Source organism: Amblyomma americanum, chromosome 3 (genome assembly GCF_052857255.1).
Source record: "Amblyomma americanum isolate KBUSLIRL-KWMA chromosome 3, ASM5285725v1, whole genome shotgun sequence".
Classification (NCBI taxonomy): Eukaryota; Metazoa; Arthropoda; class Arachnida; order Ixodida; family Ixodidae; genus Amblyomma; species Amblyomma americanum.
The window spans coordinates 141,473,262-141,486,911 of NC_135499.1; positions in this window are offsets into that span (position 1 = coordinate 141,473,262).

Genomic DNA, 13,650 nt, shown 5'->3' on the forward strand with positions numbered 1-13,650 from the left:
AATATAGTCACTGTATATAAGCTTTCCACTGGATCCAAGATACTCACACACTAGCCATCCTGTCACCAACAGTAAGCAAAAGAAATTTATGGCGACTCGCTCTCGAAAAACGATGGCAACCGTTTTGAGTTGTGGTTTACGCATGTGAATACCCCTCTCCATTTCTAAACAGATTGCAATAGAGGGCGACTGACTCATCTCCCCTCACGCTAACTCCTATTGTGGGTAGAGCACGAAGCGAAAACGCAGTCTGTGAACGAGATTTCTTAGTTGGAGAACATCTGCCTGTAAGTACAGTGAGTGAGTGTTCTAGAAGAACACTGTACTGTAAGTCGCTTTCCTGGAATTTTGCAAGTTTCACGGCCGCTCGTTTCTGCCTTTTTCGAAAGGCGCCAGTCCTGGGAGTCGGGCTCTCCTACGGAGACAACAATGTAGCCCTTCAGTTGAGCTCTTTCCTTCTTTCTCTTATGATGTCATTGAGAGGGGGAAAAAGTTGATGATGGTAAGAAGATGCATGCAGAACGCCTTCCAGGTTCGACTTGCTAAATCAGATCACTCGAAGTTGACTGCGCGAGAGTTGATTATTTATTTTCTCTTGAAAAACAAACAAATAAAAAACAGAAGGGAAGAACAACAAGGAGACAACCACATACAGATGACTGTCTTGCAGATAGATCTGACGAAACCGACCCCCGGCAACCCCGAAGCAGCCTCTTTTAATCCCTATGTCTCCGACCTCAGTAGCCGAGTTTACATGAATGCGACAGAAGTCAACACCAGTCCACTTATTGAGGGAAGGAGCAGGTTTTTAGGAGGAGAGGCGCGACTCGTCCTCCACTCTCTTGCTCGACGTTTTCGCACTTTGCCGGGGCAACAGCCAATTAGGTAAAATCCCAAGCGCTTCAATCACAACTAGAAGAAAAGACGAAATAGCAAATCAAATATAAGTCTTCCCCATCCAAAACTACACAAGTAAATTCACTCTCCACTGGTTTGGCAAACACCCTCGCTTTACGACGTTTGAAATATTTACCCCCTTAAAAAACACAAACATAGTATATACAATTTCGCCGAAAACCCCGCTCTCAAAGCAAACTGCGTCATCACTTAAATTGATGATGATGGATTTTTATGGCGCAAGGGCATCTGTGGCCTAAGAGCGCCATGGCACAAGGTTTTCGACTACTCAAAGGGGGTTCGAAGACCCATTTCCCAAGCATTTCACCCTAAAGAAACCGAGCATCAGACCAGGGAAAAGCCTGAACCCATTGTATCACCGGTGGGTACCCGGCGGCACTGGGGATCGAACCCTGAACCTCCCGCATGCGAAGCGGATGCTCAACCACTTGGCCACCTCTGCGGTTGCATCATCACTTAAATTGAAAACGTCGGGGACCCTCGCATACGAAGTCGGCGGACGAACACAGCGTGTCCGGCAAAGCGCGTGTCCTGAGTCTCCACTAGTTTCCACTTCAGCAGAAGCGAGCACTCATTGTCACTTGCGAAGATGTCGTGCGAACCAATTTGTTGACGAAGCGCCATCCCGGAACGCCGCAAAAGACAACATCCGCCTCGAGCAGCGGCGCTGTCGAGTAGGGACAAAAAGGCGCAACGTGGATGACACGTTGCTGTGTTGCTTCCCGCGTGCAGCAGCGTTTACGGGGGGGTATCAAAGATGCCCCCTCCCGGTTTCGTGGAATACTGCGTGCGCTGACCAGCTCAGCCCTCAGTGGCTGCTGCGACAGTCTCTTTGTTCTGATGTTAAATTTGACAGTTCAGCCACGGAAAAGAAACTAGCACACACGTTCACACAGCACACAAATAGGTGGCGCTCCGTCCGTCCGTTTTTGGGCCTCGAAGAAAACCAGCCGCGCACTCAATACCTGCCTTTTAAGTGTACTGCACATCTTGGAATGACGCGCGCACATGGACAACGCGTTCGCCGCATCCGGGACTCCTCTAGTGACGCGCACGAGACCGTCCGGTGCAGCAGAACCGATATGCAGGTGTTTCGAATCGTCTTGAAAGGCGTAGGCGTTTATTTAGACACACAGAGAGATAGCCGGGGCAAGAGGACGTCGCCAGGACGGCGGCAGTGCGTCAGGAAAAGTGCAAAAACTTCGAGGAAGAGAGTCGAGGATGAGTCGCGCCTTTTCTTCTCAAAACCTGCTCTCTCCCTCAAAAATTTTTTGACTTCTGTCGCATTCACGTAAGCAGGGCTATTGCCCCCCCCCCCCCCTTCCCCACATCCCCCCCCCTTCCCCTCCACGTGAACTCCAAGAGTGTTTCCACAACTAACCATTGACTGTTTTCATTTGCGCCTTTCACGGTAAGGGAGCTCGCTGTTTACAAGAGTCGGCACGGGCACATGTTTTTGAGCACATGCATCAGTTTCTCAGCGGAGGGAAGAACGCAGCCGGAAGTGAGCGGCGGCCTCACGGCTACCAAATGGACTCTCCCGAACTGACTTTTTCCGCCGCTATTTTCTGCAGTCGTGTTTTCTGCAGGAGCAAGGAGCCTTTCTGTACGACTTTTCACTTTCAACGGAGCAGCATTCATCACCGAACTGGTGGGTCCATAATTTAGTCCGTCTTTCGTTCATTAGTAATCGCTCTCGAATGCTTTGCGAATCTCTTGAACCTCTTCTGTTGGGGGAACTTGGTGCAAGTGGGCTGTCTAGGTAGCGCCTACATTTTCAATGCAAAGCTGATGCTGCACGTCACGGCATTCAGTCATGTATCTTTGCTGATCTAGATGACGAAATCGAAAGTTAAGATTCGCAGACGACCGAATGAATAACATTTGCGCAGACGACTGAATGAAGTGCAAGGGGAGTCATGGTGCTATGTATCACAGCCACAGTGCTTATCGGAGAAATCTTCTATATCTCCTGTTAGGGTGCCCAACCAAAGATTCACTCCAGGTAATCGGCCCAATGTTGCAACAGGATGGTTCCATCCTGGTCCTTTGTAGGGCCGGCTTTTGCCAGTACGGTTCCAACGCTGGGCCAATTACCTGTGCTGCTTGGGAAGCGATCAGGATGCGGACATATGAGCAAGGCGAAGGGCGCTTTATTTTCAGCGAGAGAGAATAAAATGTTTATGAGCAAAGGTGTAGAGTACAAGAAAGACAAAGAAAACGTGTCACGGTAGTCCCGATCCTTGCCCCATATCTGGCAGAAAACAACGGCCATGACACGTGATGAGGAGTCAGGAGGGAGCTGGGGTGGGCGGTTTGTGATCTTATCAGATGCATGCAATCACCGACTGCCCTCATTGATTGCATCATGGCGTTGACACACTCTAACAAACGTTGGGTCGGCTGTGTTAAATCTGGGACGGGCTCACAAAACTCTTTTCGCGTGTGTGTGAATTTCAGAATCGGTCGGTTTCTATCGTGTTGGCCCTCACGATCATTGGGTAATTGTTTCCTTGGCTATGACGATTGACCCCGCAACGCTTTGTGGATGAGAAAGTACTGGCATCCACAAAGATGCCACTACTTTGTAATGATTCTCCCGATAAAGAGATTCTTTTTATTCGTTCTATTCCATCGTTAGCTTCAGCCTCACCGGCTGCTAGATCCCGGTTATAGCAAGGGCATGGCGTCCCTTGAGCCAGTTACAAAGGGCAAATACAATAAAAATGAAACAGGGTTAGAATACAATTGATATAACAGCCATGTTCTTGTGTCTCAATACGCGGGGCCTCCTCTTAGCCCGTGCACTGGTTTGGTGAGTCAGAGCACATGCGACTGACTTAACGTGTGGTCGCGTTATCCTCTACTGCCACTTCCTCTGGCACTAGCGATAACCACGCAGTGGAAACTCTAGCGTATTACCGCCGAAACGTACCCCCGAAAGCTGCGTTCACGTATCGTTGCAACAAATGGGAAACACCCATGCCGCAATGTGTTGCTGGTGTCGTCACAGGAGCCATTAAGGTTCACTATACTAATAGCTTCCGTAGCGCGCCGTTCGGTGTAAGCAACGCGTCCCTTATCCCCTTGATAGGAAGCTCTTGATTGGGAACTGCAGGCACAAGTTCCACAAATATGCGCTATTGTTTCGTGACAAGCTTTAGTTTAATTTTAATGAGTTCTCCGTGAAAAACTGCCAGCCATTAAGCGGATTTGAGCTTAAACGAAGCGCAGATCAGAGCAGGCAGTTTATATGTAGTTTAGTCAGAAAACTTCTCTAAAGAGAAGATATTGTCTCTCTTTGGGAAGGGGCTTAACTATAGCGGAACACAATTTCCTGAGACCTCAGCCAAGCGCGCACTTTGTTCGACGCGGCCGTGTTTACCCCACCATTGTTGTCTGCGCGCCGAGCTTTCGAGTGGGGATTTTTTCCTCCTCTTCTCGCACGGCTCTCTCTCTCGCTCTCTCCCTTTCTCTCTCTTTCTCTCTGCTTCCGTTCAGACAGTTGGGTCACGTATCGGACTCGGTGTGGCCGTTCGCGGACTGTTGCACCTCTACTGCCGCTGCCATTTCTGTTCAGCACTTGGAACCGTGTGCACGGGTCCGCTGAGATCAATGGCCAGTGGCGCTCTATTGGTATCAGTTTGGGATTAAAGTCGACAAGTTCGGATTTGTTCGAAATACAAGAAGCAAACATGCTCACGCGTTCCCTTTACTTTAACGAGCGAACTGGCAGTGACAAGAAACCTGAATCAAGGGCAATCTCAAAGTTAAAATAAAAACTAAAGACCATTAATGTGTCTTGTTTCGATGCATCTATAATTCCTTTTATTTCGACGAAACAGACAAGCTCGGCGAGTTTATTTAGTTCATGGCGGTACCAAAGACAGGACCATCCGCGAGGATTGGGTCAAAAAGAGATGAAGAACAGACAGACTGAAAAGAAAAATGGTAGGGTGTTTTGCGCAGAGATGAAAGTTGATGAAGACGACGATCTCCAATGCATAGCGCGAGAATGTGTTGCAAATTTTTTTAATCCAAATTCGAGTCTTCGCCGCAAAATTATCCAATTACTCCACTCCTTACCCATGTGTGCGTTTGTATCAATGCACCCTGGCCAATCCCCCGCCGTGGGTACGTGCCATTCAGCCTGATGACATCATCATCATCATCATCATCATCATCATCATCATCATCATCATCATCATCATCATCATAATCATCATCACTAATATGTTGCAGTTGAATACGAGGCGTGATCGGCTCGGACTTTTGTCCCCAAGGTCTGAATTTTTGGCTGGGCGACCGCATGTAATCTCTTTCTCGCCACTAAAATTTATTACGCACTCCGAATCATTCATTGCACACGACTCTATATCCGGCGTTTTCACAGGGTTTTCGCCACTTTTGTGTGGCATTCGTCTTCTGAATCTATGAGGCGCGATAACCTTTTCCGGCCTGTAAGTGCTGCCGGAGGTCTTTGCTTAGTCCACCGGTACGTCCGGCAGATAGTTTCTCGTTTCATGTTTTTCCGTGACGCTACACACCAACTAGTGTGTGCATTCTTGCAAGTCAAGTTCATGTTTTACTGAACCTCACTGCGCCTTTTAATGTGTCTGATCGATAGTGTTTGTGAGGCTTCGTGCATGAGGTGCATTTCGCTGTTCGTTTCCTGCTTGTTCGTTTCTCCCCAGAGTTTCTTTTTTTGAGTGTCGAGGAAAAGGTTGTACAAGGCTCTAATCTGTATGTCACCCATGTACCGTTCTATGTATTTTGGTTTACCGGGGCATGACATACTCAACGGAGAGCGTAAAATACATCTCCCTCTTTGAGCAAGACATTTTTTCTATAAATTACATAGCGAGACATTGTCCGTTAAAACATGGTTAGAATAAGAGGGCATTTTAGTGTACACGGTCAACTGCCGCCTTTGTGATGCTCCAGAAACAATTGAGTATTGTTCCATCGATTGCAAAGATGCAGTGCACCTTTGGGATATCTTGCAACGGGCATTGAAAGAAAGACTTAATTTGACACCGCCTTCTGTACGGTATCTCACTGCTGCACTGCCATTAGTTGGTGAACCTTTAGACATGCTCTTCCTGACTGTACTATACACAGCCTCTGGAAAACGCGCATGATGGACCGGCATTGTGAACCTATTGTTTCTACCGGAGACCACTTCAGTAGAATGATTGTTCAACTGAAGGAATTTTATGCCCAGACTGAATTTGAACCCGAGTGGCAACCACTCCTAGTGTTATGTTCTTTATTACCTTGCTTCTAGTGCGTCGTTGCTTAGGTGTGTCGTATTATGATGTAGTAGTGATGTGCCCTGTGTCGCGTCTTTTCTCGTGCTTGGTTGGTTAGGTATGCCGTGTTATGCATTGTGTTGATTTGCGATTGTTTTCTTCATAGTTTGTACATAATTCATGTACATAGAACATTGCTTCACTAGAATAAATACCACGTTAAAAAAAGGCGATAGCGTAGTGCTCTGGCGCGGTGGCCAGAGAAGTTGATCTGTTCGCTCCGCCGCGGGTTCGAAACCTAGTCGCGGCAATATTCATTTTATTTCTGCAGGTTATAGTGACCTAAGTTCCTATAACAAAAAGTTCATGTGGCTGGCTAAGGTCAGAGCGAAAGAGAAGTCATATCAGTTCATCTGGTTCAAGAATAGAAATGTGCTTGTTAGGAAACAGCCAGGCGATTCTGTCATCCAAATAAAGAACGAGCGTGACGTCGACAAACTTGTTGAAGACCTGTATAATACACCTTGTGTCAAGTTATATATGGCTACCATGGCAAATGACATCAGCTATTATAACACAACATCGTGCACCAATGCCTTGAAGGTGCTACACAACAAGTTCACACTTCTTTATCTCTGTTTCATCTCAACTCGCGCAGTCTGCGAAATAAGCACATAGACGTCAGCTCATATATTGAGTCGCCGAATGATGAATTCAGTGTCTTGGCATTCACAGACACTTGGTTTGCTGGGTCAGATGACGTCGTGTCATTTGATAACTATCAGTGTGAGGCAGTGTATCGCTGTAAGCAGAGAGGTGATGGGCCCGTTCTTTATCTGTTGAAAGATATAGCGTTCCCCTTCATGCTTGAATACTCGGTAGTCACATTTTATTACGAATCACTTACAGTCAAGAACACTGCGATAGGTGTGATATAAAGCCCACCTTCTGGATCCCTACAAAAATTCAATAAATAATTTGAAGACCTGTGTGAGAACCTGATGTCGTTTAAAACACCAGTTGTTATAATTGGAGAACATATATCTGCTCTCAGCAGATTATTCTTCATATAACCTAATACAGATTGCACAATCTGTTGGTCTGGATAACGTGATCAATGTTCCTACCCGTTTAACAGCAAATAGTGAGTCAGTGATTATTTGTGCTTTACTAGCAGTACAGATCGTGATACTCGAGCCGGAGTTTTACAGGCGGGAATTAGCGACCACTTGCCAGTGTTTTGTTTTGTTCCGATTAATAGCAAAGTTTCTGAAGCAGATTTTCCCCTACGACATATCGGTGATGATGGCATACTTGAACTACGTATAGTTTGCTGGCAGTTACAGCAGCGAACGATGTTCTAAACTCCGAGAATAGAAATGAGGCATATGATTTCTTTTTTTTTTGTAAAATAACCAATATGTATCACAAAGATTTTATCATCAAGACTAATAAAACATCGAAAGGCCAGAAAGCCATGGATCCCCAAGAATGAAGCTACGAGGTGGTATATTTCAGACGTTTATTGCAACCAAAGACTTATACAAGCTAACAAAATTAAAAGACAGAGAAATAATTGCAATCATAGAAAACAAACTTTACACACCTGGAATATTCATAGATGTAAAGACGGCTTTTGATTCTATAAAACTAAATATACTTTTCACAAAGCTAGATCGATATGGTATTCGGGGTAATGCACTTGACTTGATTAAAGGTTATCTCCAGAATCGCTTTCAGTTTGTAAGCCTAGGGAACAATTAATATAGCTTGGAAATGATCAAGTATAGTGTGCCACAGGGCTCGATCTAAGGGCCAATCCTGTTCTTAGTGTATCTAAACGATATTGCAAAAATGCCCCGAACATTTGACATTATATCATATACAGACGATACGAATATCTTCTTGAACGGAAATAACATAACCAGCTTAATAACTGAAGCAAATACATGGCTTCGAGGTCTCTCGTCCTGACTCTGTTGCAACCAGCTGGCCTTGAATACTGAGAAAACAAACATGCTATTTCGTGCAAAAAACAAACTTGCTGATGTCTCTGTCGATGTTGTTTTTCAAGGGAAACCGCTGAAATGAGTGAGTTCACACAATTTCCTGGAAGTTTATTTTGAAGAATATTTGAACTTGACATAACACGTCTCGCAGTTAAGTATCGAGATCAGTAAAATCGCTGGCATGTTAAATCAACTGAGGTTTATGATACCTGTCTGGTTTAAACTCCAACAGTACTACACGTTAATTTACTCCCGTCTATATTACTGCATTTTAGTACGGAACGCAACAACGAGAACAAATATTTAAAGAGTGCGCGTGATACAAAAGAAGGCTATAAGAATAATTATAAATTAACCATGATATGAACACACCCCGCCTGTTGACAGTTTTCACCATGTTTCGGTGAAACCTCATTATGCAAGTGTATCACGGTGCCAAATTTGTTGGTTCAACATTTCTTGCATCCTATAGAGGTTAGAAATGTGCTTATAATTTACGTGAAGGAAAGTGTGTTAAAAACAGAGCGCGAACATCGTACGCAGCACAGCTATGGTTAACCATCAAATTCATGAACTGCTCAATGCTACCCCCGGCTACTCGACGCCCTATCCGAATCGAATTCACCCTCTGGGTTCAAAAACGGGATTAAACATTTCCTTCTCAGTGAAGAGTATATATAAGAAATTCTTCTGTCTCGCCGTGTGCAGCGCGTTCCTACGCCATGCATTCATGTTTAAAATCGTCACCCACAGTTCTCACAAAATTGCGATCTTGACGGCATCATTGTAATTCAAAGGTCATTGTATTGTCTGTGTGCAGATCACTCGCGTGTATCAGCATATATTGGTCGTTTTGCTCTCGTTAGTGCATGTAGGACATCATTTACTACAGTACCTAACCCAGCGTAATTCAGCCTTTTTCGCTTCATTATTTTGTCCCATCAGTGTTGTGTATTTCCGATCATCGCACCGCTGTCTGAAGCTTTGTGTGCAATATATGTTCCAAGGCCTCGTCAGGCGTGTGAATACGCCTTTTGTCTCGGCTCACCAGACAGGATGGAAAAATTGAATGCATATGCGCATGTACACCTTACCCGATTCTGTCGAAAATGAATTAATGAATGAATAGGTTGGCCAAGGTGAACCTCAAGGTCATACAAGCCACAAGATTATTAGTTGGGTTGGACCGTGCTTTCGCCCTAAGAGAAAACTTGACGCGTACCCCGCCTTTTGACGCGTACCCCGCCTTTTCCGTTGTCGGCACCCTTAGTGAAATTATAATTCTTAAATCCTCAAAGAAATTAGTTTTTTCCTAGGGAAGTTTGCGCCTTACGCAGCGTCACTTTTTTATATTTGGGGAGGAACTTATATATGCGTTCTGGCGTCAACCTCAAGCAGGATGTAGAAAAGTGAACGACATAGATACTGGCATTTTAAAACTTAGCTTAGCTCATTTTTGAGAAAAAGGCATGATTAGCGTAGCAACACGCAATCATGACAACAGAAAAATATTGTAAAAGGCGAAAATTAAGATAGAAAATGTTAAGTTTGACCGGAACTCAGTACTACAGTTAAACGAGATCGGCGGAGTTCATGTGCTTTTGCTGCCTGAAAAAAAAAAAATTCAACAATATTTTCGGTTCGAAACAGGCATGTGTCGTCCCTTTCTTGTCCTGTCTATGCGCGCTGTTTTCTGCCACGTTTACTTTTCACCAGCTATGCTCAACTCCAGACCGTTATCTAAATGAGTTATCCGCTATCTACGCTGACGGCATTTTCCGAATACCGAAAGCCGTTTGAATGTAGACGGGGAGAAGTCAGGCGTTAATAAACAATTGTCAGGGGTTACTGCTAATAACAATAAAGAACTCGAGTGCTGAATGTGGAAGGTAACATGGTTAACCGATACAATGTTGTCAAGTTGTCAATGGATACTGGTTTCTACAGTTATCGATTTTAATACAGTAAGACGATTGGAATGCCAAAGAGGGCAAGTTATGAATAATTACATATGTACAAACGGATATCATCATTGCTTCCTATGTGGGCAAACGTGATGTGTGAGCGGAATGAAGAAAACGTAATCAACAAAAGTATTCAAAATCGGCTGCAATGAGAATAACTAGAAAAAACGTGAACTTTAAAAATGAGTCATGTCGCAGTTTTTAAAGGTGCTCTGAAACACCTTACGAGGAAAGCAAATCATTTCGAGATAAAACAATTCGTTGTAGGCGTATTTGTTGACTTCACTCAGGCATTTGATTATATCCATCATAACATTCTCTTCAAAAAATTAGAGCACTATGGCATCCGCGGGCTTCCACTTACTTTGTTGAAAAGCTATCTTTCACATAGGTGTCAGTTTGTTTCTGTTAACACTATGGTATCGAGCAAGAAGCAAATCACATCCGGTGTCCCACAGGGTAGCATTTTTGGCCCTTTGCTTTTCATTCTGTATATAAATGATCTGGTTAATATAGCGTCAGAAACTAAATTTATTCTTTATGGTGATGACACCGGTATATTTATTGCCTCTCCAAATATCACTGACGGAATTGTAAAAGCAAACGATGTCTTGCGAGCGTTAGATATCTGGACGAGAAATCACCACCTAAAGGTTAATGCTACAAAAACAAAAGCAATAATTTTTCAACCTAGAGGTAGACAGGCCGCTATGATTACTGACCTAATATTTAAACCTTCGAAGATTGATATTATGCAGTGCGTTAAAGTTCTTGGAGTACAGTTTTCCGAACACTTGCAGTGGGATGACCATGTAAATTTTGTGTTGAACAGACTGAGCAGTACGGTAAGGATAGTAAATCGAAACAGGTGTCTTTTACCTGAGAGCGTGAAGTTAATCATATGCAGGTCTCTGTTCGCATCCTACCTAAATTATTCATTACTAGTACGGGGCACAACCACAGACGGTAATCTAAACAAGTTACTAACAACACAAAACAGATTTCTACGCATTATTGCTAACGTACCATACCCGCAATCTACCTCTAAGCTTTTTTAAACAGTTTAATATACTCAGAGTTAGTGAGCTATATAGGTTTAGGTTATCGCTAGAATATTATATTAGTCAAAAGCGCGGAAGCAGTACCCTTACCGACATTGCCAGAATATGCTTAGCCGATTCAGTTTACACCACCAGGTCTGCCCCATTTTGGAAAATGTCTACCTGGCGGACTAATTATGTTCGACAAATGCCGCATGATCTGTTACCACGTATGTTAAATGACTATATAAATCCAGGTATCGACATTTATAAACGGCAACTTTCTGATCTCATCGCCATGTCCCCCCCCCCCCCCCCCCCCCTCATCCGCTGAATCTTACTCTGTTATTTTGTGTACCATGTGATATACGCCCAATTGATGCAGTGTGATGTAGTTTATTTTGATAAGTTGAATGTTTGTACCACTTGCTGCGCTTCAATTTTTATTGCTGTATATTTTGTTTTATACTGACTGAGCTCGATGCGCCCTAGAACATTGCTCTTTGTGCTGTTCCAGCTGCTGCCACTGCCTGATCTGTGGGGACAAGGACAACTCAAGCCGTGCTTGAACGGCTTTTTTGTTGACTCATTTTTTCAGAGTATAGTGAGTAAAAATGAATGAATGAATGAACTCGCTCAATCGCTGCACTGTGTTGTCATGAACATCTGCGCCAAATAATACACTTCTACATGCAGCAGAGGCGATCACACGCGAAAGTTCGCGAGCCCATTTCGGCGACTTTTTCATGCTCGCACTCTCCTCTGTCGCTCGCATCTGCGTATTCAAGTTGGGAGATGGCTATTGGTCAAATTCTTTCAGACGCCAGGCAGCTACCATGGCAGCGGCCAGTAAGACGCGTAGCTCCGGCTGGTCAGGAAGCTCCGCCCCCCGGAGGTGGGGCCGGCGGAGGAGCGCCGACCTTCTAGAATGCAAAAAGGGACGAGTGGAGAAAGAAAGGCGCGAAGACGCTGATATTCAAATTTTCAGTATAGACAATTCAGCTTTACAAAGCTCAGTAAAAAAAAAAATTCTTGCTGGATAACGTTCGAGAAGCGACGATCTCTAACATCCCAGGCATACCGCAACTTTATTAGAGCTGCTTACAGAGCCCCTTTAAGCGCACCCAGGATAAGTTGATTTGCATGGAGCGTTGCAAAAGTAAGCAGGGAAGAAATGTAAGTAAGAAAGCACCGCGGTGGCACGCAAAAAATGAATGCAGTGATTGCGTGCTCGTTAAGATAATTTGTGCGCTTACTTTCTAGCAGCCAGTGCTAAAACTAGGGTAAAAGTATATGAAGATACTGGTAAAATAATAAAATCAGCAACGATTCATAGCGCTCACTGAAATGCGTAAACGCCTGAGCTCAGTGTAGAGTCGCGGAAAATGCCCACACAGGAATTAATAGGCATCTGCCCTGCAAGGCACGCATGACGGCACGTAGCAAATGTTACAGATAATGAAATAAAGAGCCGGGAGGCAAAGATAAAACTTCGTTGATCTAAAATGACGTCAGGAATTGGTGACGCGTAGAAACACCCTGCCCGGAAGGGAGGCCAAAGTCTTTTGTCGCCCTTCGTACTCAACTCTGCCCACATGCTTGTTTTAGAAACGTGCACATCGACAAGAAAGGAACGGCCGTTCATGCCTCTGTGACGGAACTTCAGACATAGTAGAATTTCAAATGGTCGTTCGTTTTTCCGAGGAAGGTTTACGAACCCTTCCTCTAGTGTCGTTCGGCTTGGAAGATGGACAGGAGGCGAGCTTGTAGATGATGACAGAAGAGCATATATTTACAGCATACATATACAGATAGTTAAACTGGAAAAAGTACAACTGAATTTACAAAAGAACAAACTGCGCTACTTTACTCATCGACCCGGCAGGTTAGAGCCTATGTAGCATCACGTTACGTGCTAAGCATAGAGCCCCAGCTCAGACTGGACTGGACTGCATCCATTCACATGCGCTTTTAAGCACTTAATTAACAAAGGACTAAGGGCGGTCATATTCAGTGGCCCGCCCTAAGCATCAATTCTCCAATCAACAATAACATGCGATATAGGGACTACCCCGTGCGTTGGGCTTAGCCTCGAACCCAGGGTCTCGTTAACGACACAAACTAAATCAAAAACAAATACGCCACCACTCTCTCTCAAGTGAGAGTATCCAACCGCTCTCCCTTCGGAGCTAATCCGACTTGCCTCAGGCACACCGCCACCCATCATCGGTCCGCGTCGCCCGTCAGCAACAGAAGAGGGAGCGAAAGGACCAAGAAGCTGCCGCGCTACCGACGGCGGGACACAGCTAATAAGCATGAAGGGGTTTTCCACTCCGGGAAACCAGATAAGGATCGTCCCTGTTTTCCCACGGTCTTGGTGAGTACTGCCTGTCCGCCATGACAGGTGTCATTCACGGCCTTCCTGGAAATACGCTTTTGTTCACGAGGCCCGGCGGGACGCTGCGGG